We start from the raw sequence: 9,218 nt of genomic DNA on the forward strand, positions 1-9,218 counted from the left end.
ATGAGCACGCACTTCTCACACGGGCAGGTGGCGAGCCGGGGTGGCTTGGGCGGCGCTGCACGGCACAGGGCTGTCGGGCGGCGGCGGCGGCTAGCGTTTGGCCCGCCGGGCGCGGCGAGGGGCGGCTTGGCGCGTAGCTGAGAGAAGGGGAGCGCGTGGCGAGGTTCTGCAGAGCGGGCCAAAGCCGTGGGGCCAGCGTGTCGGCTCGGCCGCGTGGCTGCAATTTGCGCGCTCTGGGCGCGCCCAGTGCACGCACAGAAGGTGTTTGATGAAATGCTATGGCATGTTAGGGGGCTCCAAACCACAAGAAAGTTAGCAGGGTGGGGTTATAGTTTAAGGCAAAACCATTGGACATGCTAGTCTGGCCAGGGGATTAAGTCCATAGTGCAAACAAGGACTCATGTCAAAACTGATCATGCCTGAAAGGTGTTTGACAAAATGCCAAGGGCACTTAGGCATTTCTTGGAGTGGCCAAAATCTCCAGATCAGTGTCTCTGTGGATGAAAGAGAGAGTGGTGAGGTTATTTGGCCAAAAGCAGAAACTTGTTAGTGCAAGTTTCACAAAACTTCAATTCTGGACGGGAAATAAATAGCATTATTTCATGAACCAAAAATGATCCAAAAGGTGCATGCTCCTGGACTTAAGGGTTTAACATGGGGGACTACAAGTAGGAGAAATGATCAAGGGTTAAAGAGCAAGTAAAAACATGGTTGCTGTACAAACCATCAAGTTGGTCCAGAATGAGGATGAGGTTGATTCACTCAAATTTTTCAAAGAACATAAATAGGTTTTTGCACAAAGAGGAATAATAGGCTCCTACTGACCTCCCTTAATTTTGGTAGAAGTTTTAAAGAAATATTTAAATAGGTTGCAGTGTAAAATGCACTCTGGACCAGAGAAGAAAAATTTAGTGTAGGGCTCAAAATATTTCATGTATGAAATATATTTTTGCATAAAAGTGATTTAAAAACATCACATGACATCTCCAAATTTTTGTGGGAATTTTAAGAGAATTTATCAAATGGTTGTAGTTCAAATATGGCCATTTAACCTTGAAAAACTATTTTTTCAAGAAAACAATGATCAAGCAACTAAATTAGTTAATTAGTTACACTGATAAAAGGAAAGTTTTTCTTGGGAGGTTAAACAAGTCCAACAACATTTTTGAAAAGTTTTCTCTTTGGGAAAAACTCATCATAACAGGGAAGGAAATGATTTAAAAATCAAAATGGAGCTCAAAAATTCAAAGTTTTAAATCCTGGCAAAATTTTATTCCATTAAAACAAGGCCAAAATTTTTGGGGTGTCACAATACTAACCCCCTTAAGAAAAAAATCTCGTCCTCGAGATTTGCTAAAAGCGGTGTTAAGAAAATAATTTACGCAATAAAGATGTGGCTACAGTGAGAGGGCAATAAGTGGTGAAAAACCATAGTGTGATAAACTGGGGCTACGCGGAAAAGTCTACGGTTCGGGACAAAACGGGTGATTTCTACGCTGGATATAAATTTAGGATAACTCCTAAATTTAGATATACGCTGGTCGTCCCCGAGAGCACAGTGCTCTCTCTGGCCGACAGGTGGACCCGGGGTCCACTGTCAGTCTCCTCTTCTTCTCCCTCTGGCCCTTTCTTCTTCCTCTCTCCCGCGCGCTTTCTCCACCGGCGACGCCTAGTGTGTAGGGAATCTAGGCCGTACCGTGGTAGTGCGCGGCGTGCTAGCTGCTGGTGCAGCATGCACTCACCTCGCGGGCTAGCGCGCTATCGGCACTGCTCGCGGATTCGACTCCGAACACCGGCGATCGGCGACGAGCGGCGTTGGTGGACTTCGCCCACCGTACACCGAGCTCGAGCTATAAAAACAGCCGGGGTGCCTCTCTCTTCTTCCTCACACCTGGCCTCACTTATCCTCCTCCTTTCTCCGTTACTGCTTACAGAAGCTCGGTCGAGGCTCTAATGGCGGAGGCGATGCCGGACTGGTTTGTGATCCTGATATGCGGAGGGTTGGCGACGCTGCTGGGGCTCTCTGTGCTCCTGTGCGCGATGATCTTCGACGAGTATCGCGACTCTGCGACTCGGGTGTTGGTTCTCCGCGGTGGTGGTGATCATGAGGAGTAGATGGGGTGTGCCGGGTGCTAACTGTTGTTAGGGGGGTGATTAGCTGGATGTAATGCCGTTGCAAAGTTTTGCAAACAGTGTATATGTCCGAATGATTATGGTTGTGAGTCTGCTCGTGGTGCTGAGTGAAATTAAATAATCCACGTCGTGAGAAAGTGTAGATGTAGCAACTCAGGGAAAAGAAAATCTCACTCCAGGGTTTTGCGAGGGAAAAACAGTTAATTTAAAGGAGCATAAACCACAACAAAAACTACACACATAAGCAGAAGCCAAATAATTGACTCGTCGTACAAACTCAGGGTATTACGCATAAGTCACACACATAAATAAATGCTGCAAAGAACAAATACAGTAGTGACGTCTAAAATGAAAATGGTAACTGGGCGGGGTTCTGATAAAATGTCTCTGGTAAAGGGATACATTCTTCTTCAATTGGAGGCAGTGGATTGACCAGTCGATGTATGCGTCTCTTCGTGTCGGGTCTTAGTGATCTGCCGATGGCAATCTGAGGATTTAAATTTGCGAGGCTCTGGAGATAATCCATCACTCGCTGGTTTAAATGCTCTTGAGCAATTATGTACTGGATAAGGTTGGCCAGAACTGGGTCTCTCTCAATACGTTCACCGGGAAAAGATGTAACTTCTCCGGGTGCTGCACGGCTCAGAAAGTAATAATATCCTCGTTCGCGGGCATAGGGTACTGCGGATCAAAGACGAGCAATCGCTTCTTTCGCAGCAGCTTCTATGGCCAAGTGTGGGGTTGGCATAGATTTCCCCATGAAGGAAACTTCCGTTGGATCTTGGTTGGGGTCTACAGGAGGAATGTGTACTGCTGCCCAATATTCCGAGGTGGATGGGGTGATCCTCGATTTGAACAGCTCGTACTGGGGTGGCTGGGTAGAACCCATGGTACTGCGGGTAAAATCCCACAATATTTTGACAAAGCTACCTGGGGTTGCATCTGGGGTTCTCAGATGAATGCTGGGGTTCGGCATGACAGGAAAAAGCGTGAGTGTTGTGCACAAAGTGAGGGTTGCTGGGTAAGGTCACAAGGTGGCCTTTACATAGCAATGGAGCCGGATCGTTTTACCGTGGTAAAAGGTAAAAATTTGCCAACTTAGCTCCAAAGGTCGGGTCAGTGTCAGAGATACACATATCTCATAAAAAGACGCGTTACTGTGGTTGTCGTCGGGTTGGTTTTGGTAGTTGTGCCCGGAAAAATATGCAGCTATGCGCTGACCAAATATGCAAGGCTATTATTAAAACAGAGGCACAAAGACAAGTTGCGTTAATATACGCGGTCGCATGATTACAAAGCGAGGATACATTGAAACTTGGTGCTACTCATACTGCTTAGTCTACTTCGTTTATGTCTAAACGGGCGTGCCTGGTGGATGTCGAGGCTTCTCCACGTGTCTCTCTGCCGGGATTAGTCGGAGATGGCGGAGGAACTGCAGGGTCGGGGTAATGAGAATGACCATTGCGGGGATTGTTGGCCACAACCCCGTTGGAGTGTGCTCCCAAAATGCGACGAAGCACTTCTGGGGTTATCGCAGCACCTTGGCCGATGGCTGGGGCAGATCTCAGGGTCTCGATCGGTTGTCCAAACAGCACTACTGGGTTGTCGGTGTTGGGCTCGTTTTCTTCTCTCGCCGGGGCTCGACGAACCAGTTCTCCACGAGCTGCGATTAGATCAATAGTGATCTGGTCGAACAGTGCCTCTAGTGCACTTACATAGCGCACTAGGTGCAACAATGCGGGGTCCATCTCGTGATCTCCATTGGCAACTTGGGGTGGTCTACCATACCCTTCTCATCTGGGGTAGTAGTGGAACGAGCGACAGTTAACTCTGGGCGACAAGTGCCTGAGATGAACTATAGCCTCTCGAGCGGCTAGCTGGATGGCTTGTGGCTCAAAGGAAGTTGTTCTTCCGGTGAACCGGTAGGGGCGCTCGGGTGCTAGGCTCCTACCGTAAATGTGCACAGTGGCCCAGAATTGGCGGTCTTCACCGCTCATGGGTCCTTGATACACAACATATTCTGGTGGCTCCTCTAACGCGTAGGCACGACGGGTGAGGTTTGCGAGGATGGTCACAAAACCTCCAAGGTTGGTTGCTGTGGTTTCGTTGTGCACTATAGGTCCAGGCATTGTGGCTGGGTTCGAGGCTGTGCTGGTTTGGTGTTAGCGCGCCCCTTTTTATAGGGAAAAGGGGACGGAATCTTCCTTCGCACGCTTGTGAGAAGGACTATTTAGGGGCCGGTCACTGGCGCATGAGTGACAGGTTAGGTTGATAGGTTGGGCACCGACTGCCAAAAGTGTTGGGTCACTGTGTGGCTATCTTGCACGAGAAGCTTGGCTGGGGTTTGGTTAAGGTCTGGTGGGTTGGTTTGCCTAGTTTATTGACCTGGCTAAGATAGGATTAGCCAATGGTCAGCCTGGCTCTGATACCAAGTCTGTCACGACCGGGTTTTCCGGGTAATAAATTTCCAGAAAAGACCGTCGTGCTCATCAGCCCCAGGATTATTGTTAGCTGATGAGGCTCCAACTTGATACAGAAACTCCAAGCAAAAATACAAAATATGTAGTACAAGACCATTCTGGCCTGTGAGTACAACAAATGGTTTCTAGTGGTTGATGGCGGAAGCGGGTTGTGAAACATCAGTGTCTATGGGACTCCATTTCCCACGGGAACAGCTGACCAGGTTAAATTCCTATCTTCGCGAGGCTGCTATCTCCATTGAGTGGTTTCCGGGGCTGGCATCGCGTCGCTCCTCTCCGTGCAAGAAAAATCTGGCCAAGACAATAGCCAGGGACAAGCCAGTGAGTACTTTGAATGTACTCGCAAACATTATGAACACAGGTATAATATAACAATGATGTGCTGAAAATATTTTATGCTCATGACGTCAGTCACCAAAAGATAAATAAATCTCGGATGCGTGCAAGCAAGTTATTTATAAAATTTCAATAACAGAGTAGCATTAAAATTTATGAAATAAATAACAAGTAATGCCACAGTCGGGCGTCTGAGCGACGCCACAAAAAGGGCTTTAAAAGAAATGCCACAGTCGGGCGTCTGAGCGACGCCACATAAAGGGCTTTAAAAGAAATGCCACAGTCGGGCGTCTGGGCGACGCCACATAAAGGGCTTTAAAAGAAATGCCACAGTCGGGCGTCTGAGCGACGCCACATAAAGGGCTTTAAAAGAAATGCCACAGTCGGGCGTCTGGGCGACGCCACATAAAGGGCTTTAAAAGAAATGCCACAGTCGGGCGTCTGGGCGACGCCACATAAATGGCTTTAAAAGAAACAATCATAGTGAATATCCTGGAGGTAGAACCATCCCAGAGATATTCGGTAATAACAATAATATCACGGGTTAGTCAACAATAATAATAATCATAGATATCACAAGTCACGAGTAGTAAATTCCATTTCTGGTTAATCGTTTCACCTCCGAAGACCGACGCTAAGACCGACACCTGACCCATCCCAGACTGTAATCCTTAACCATGGACACGGCTATTAGAATAGGTTTATTCTCTGCAGAGGGTGTACTCTTTACCCACGAGTAACGGATTTCTTTAGTCCAGCAGGACTAATTCCGTCTACGGTCTTTTTGTTGAAAACACATCTAACTTGCACACACCAGCTCATCTCACACGTGTCTGGAATCACCCACGACACCTGTTAAGAAAACTTTAAGTGGGGAGGCTACAACCTCGCGTAGCATGGGATCAAATTTATATCGCGCGCTCTAAGGGGTGGCCTCCCCTCTCGGTCCCAACCGGAAACACCCATGCCCCCGGACCAGGTGGCCTGCCTACCAGCTACAACCGGTATCTTCCACCATGGCCTCTCTGTACGGTGTGTGCTGGAAAGAGGTTGACAACTTACTGAACCGTACTCTACTTGCTGTAGAGACGAGTGGTAGTACGAAACAAGTATGGGGGTTACTGGAACAAGACTCGATCTACGGTCGACTCAGGAGGTTCAAGTATTCCCTGCATGATTAGCATGACAAATATATTTCATCCAACAAAGTCACCGCTCATATCACCTTACCATGCAATACCAGACATAACCGTCCCGACGGAGACCGGCGACAAACTCATGCCTACCCAAGGCCGAGGTTTTCCCGGGTTCCTGCCGGTATGCATGCAAGGCACAGGAGGGTGATTATCATCACAAGTGAGTCCATTTCCAACAGCATGGAAATCAACAACATGCACCCATGCATATGATCATATCACATGAAATAACAAGTCCTTCGAAATGCGGTGGTGTTATAAATGTATCAACGATCACACCAAAAATATTATGCCGGGGTTCAGAATGCTTGCCTTCAATGTGTGGAAAGGCAGGGTGCACTCCAAAACTTTTGAAAGCTTCTTCTCTCTCCCAAAATCCTATTTAAAAATATATTTGAATTAACACAAATTTCAAAAACAGAACCAAAAAGTTGTTTGAAAAATTTTCAAATAAATCTTAAAATAAACTAGACCAAATTTAAGGAAGGTAGGAAAAAGAATCAACTCATTTGGAGTTATATTTAAAAAGTTATAGCCAGTCAAAGATTTGGTCAAATCTGTTATTTAAATTAAAACAGAAAAGAAAACGATTCAGATAGAAATACGCTTTCGGTACAGAGGAGGCGTACTTGAGGCTTTACGCCTCCACTTAACCACGTGGACGGCGCGGGGTGTCACTGACAGTGGGCCTGCCTGGCCCACTGGTCAGGTTTGACCAGTCGCCGCGCGTCGTCTCCCTCCTTTACCCGAGCGGAGCGGGGCTCCGGCGATCGTCGCCGGCGTTTGGCTGCTCCTCGCGGGCCCCCGAGGGTGGGGATGGATCCGCAAGGTTGGGGCGGTCCTCCCGGTAGTCGTTGGGTCGGCGGGGACGGGGTGAGCTGCCGGCGGCGAGCTCCGCGGCGGAGGAAGGCTTCGGTGGCGAAGTGACTTTGTGGCGGCGTTGGCTCCCGATCAAAATCAAGTAGGGGAAAAGGCTCACGGGAGGATGAGGAGGTTCTTGGTGGAGAGAACGGAGAGGGAGAGGTACTGGAGGTGCCGGATTGGCCGGGGCGGTGGCGGCGGCAGGAGTTGCCGGAGATGAGGAAGGAGGCCTCCCCGGGTCGAATGCGGGCTAGGGGAGTGCCATAGGGGTGGTCTGAGGTCGCGTGCGTGCTCAGAGGGGCTCGGGGTGTCCATTTATAGCGCGACGAGGTCGGTTCCGCGGCGGCCGTGGATAAGCTCTCCGGCGAACCGCCTCTTTGTGGCTAGGGCGACGTGGCGGCGACGAGCGCTAGGGGACGAAGCTGCGGATGAGCACGCACTGCTCACAGGGGCAGGTGGCGAGCCGGGGTGGCTTGGGCGGCGCTGCACGGCGCAGGGCTGTCGGGCGCTGGCGGCGGCTAGCGTTTGGCCCGCCGGGCGCGGCGAGGGGCGGCTTGGCGCGTAGCTGAGAGAAGGGGAGCGCGTGGCGAGGTTCTGCAGAGCGGGCCAAAGCCGTGGGGCCAGCGTGTCGGCTCGGCCACGTGGCTGCAATTTGCGCGCTCTGGGCGCGCCCAGTGCACGCACAGAAGGTGTTTGATGAAATGCTATGGCATGTTAGGGGGCTCCAAACCACAAGAAAGTTAGCAGGGTGGGGTTATAGTTTAAGGCAAAACCATTGGACATGCTGGTCTGGCCAGGGGATTAAGTCCATAGTGCAAACAAGGACTCATGTCAAAACTGATCATGCCTGAAAGGTATTTGACAAAATGCCAAGGGCACTTAGGCATTTCTTGGAGTGGCCAAAATCTCCAGATCAGTGTCTCTGTGGATGAAAGAGAGAGTGGTGAGGTTATTTGGCCAAAAGCAGAAACTTGTTAGTGCAAGTTTCACAAAACTTCAATTCTGGACAGGAAATAAATAGCATTATTTCATGAACCAAAAATGATCCAAAAGGTGCATGCTCCTGGACTTAAGGGTTTAACATGGGGGACTACAAGTAGGAGAAATGATCAAGAGTTAAAGAGCAAGTAAAAACATGGTTGCTGTACAAACCATCAAGTTGGTCCAGAATGAGGATGAGGTTGATTCACTCAAATTTTTCAAAGAACATAAATAGGTTTTTGCACAAAGAGGAATAATAGGCTCCTACTGACCTCCCTTAATTTTGGTAGAAGTTTTAAAGAAATATTTAAATAGGTTGCAGTGTAAAATGCACTCTGGACCAGAGAAGAAAAATTTAGTGTAGAGCTCAAAATATTTCATGTATGAAATATATTTTTGCATAAAAGTGATTTAAAAACATCACATGACATCTCCAAATTTTTGTGGGAATTTTAAGAGAATTTATCAAATGGTTGTAGTTCAAATATGGCCATTTAACCTTGAAAAACTATTTTTTCAAGAAAACAATGATCAAGCAACTAAATTAGTTAATTAGTTACACTGATAAAAAGAAAGTTTTTCTTGAGAGGTTAAACAAGTCCAACAACATTTTTGAAAAGTTTTCTCTTTGGGAAAAACTCATCATAACAGGGAAGGAAATGATTTAAAAATCAAAATGGAGCTCAAAAATTCAAAGTTTTAAATCCTGGCAAAATTTTATTCCATTAAAACAAGGCCAAAAATTTTGGGGTGTCACATTTTCCTTATGGCTTCCTCCTTTAAGGGGTCCGACCATATCAAGCCCCCAGACCGCAAAGGGCTAAGTAATGGGGATTGTTTGGAGAGCGGTAGGTGGCATATGGCTTTGGTTTGCAAAAAGCTGGCAACCGACACAATGTTGGACGAGGTCCTGTGCATCTGCTCGGGATGTCGGCCAGTAGAAACCTGTACAGAAGGCCTTGCTTACAAGGGCCCGAGCTACGGCGTGATGGCCGCCTAGTCCAGCATGAATTTCTGCCAAAAGTTGTCATCCTTCCTCTTTGGAGATGCACCTTTGAAGTACTCCCGTAGCGCTTTTCTTATAAAGCTCTCTCTCGGTGTCAAAACCGGCGGATCTCGGGTAGGGGGTCCCGAACTGTGCATCTAAGGCGGATGGTAACAGGAGGCAGGGGACACAATGTTTACCCAGGTTCGGGCCCTCTTGATAGAGGTAATACCCTACGTCCTGCTT

This window comes from Triticum aestivum, chromosome 3A (genome assembly GCF_018294505.1).
Source record: "Triticum aestivum cultivar Chinese Spring chromosome 3A, IWGSC CS RefSeq v2.1, whole genome shotgun sequence".
Taxonomy (NCBI): Eukaryota; Viridiplantae; Streptophyta; class Magnoliopsida; order Poales; family Poaceae; genus Triticum; species Triticum aestivum.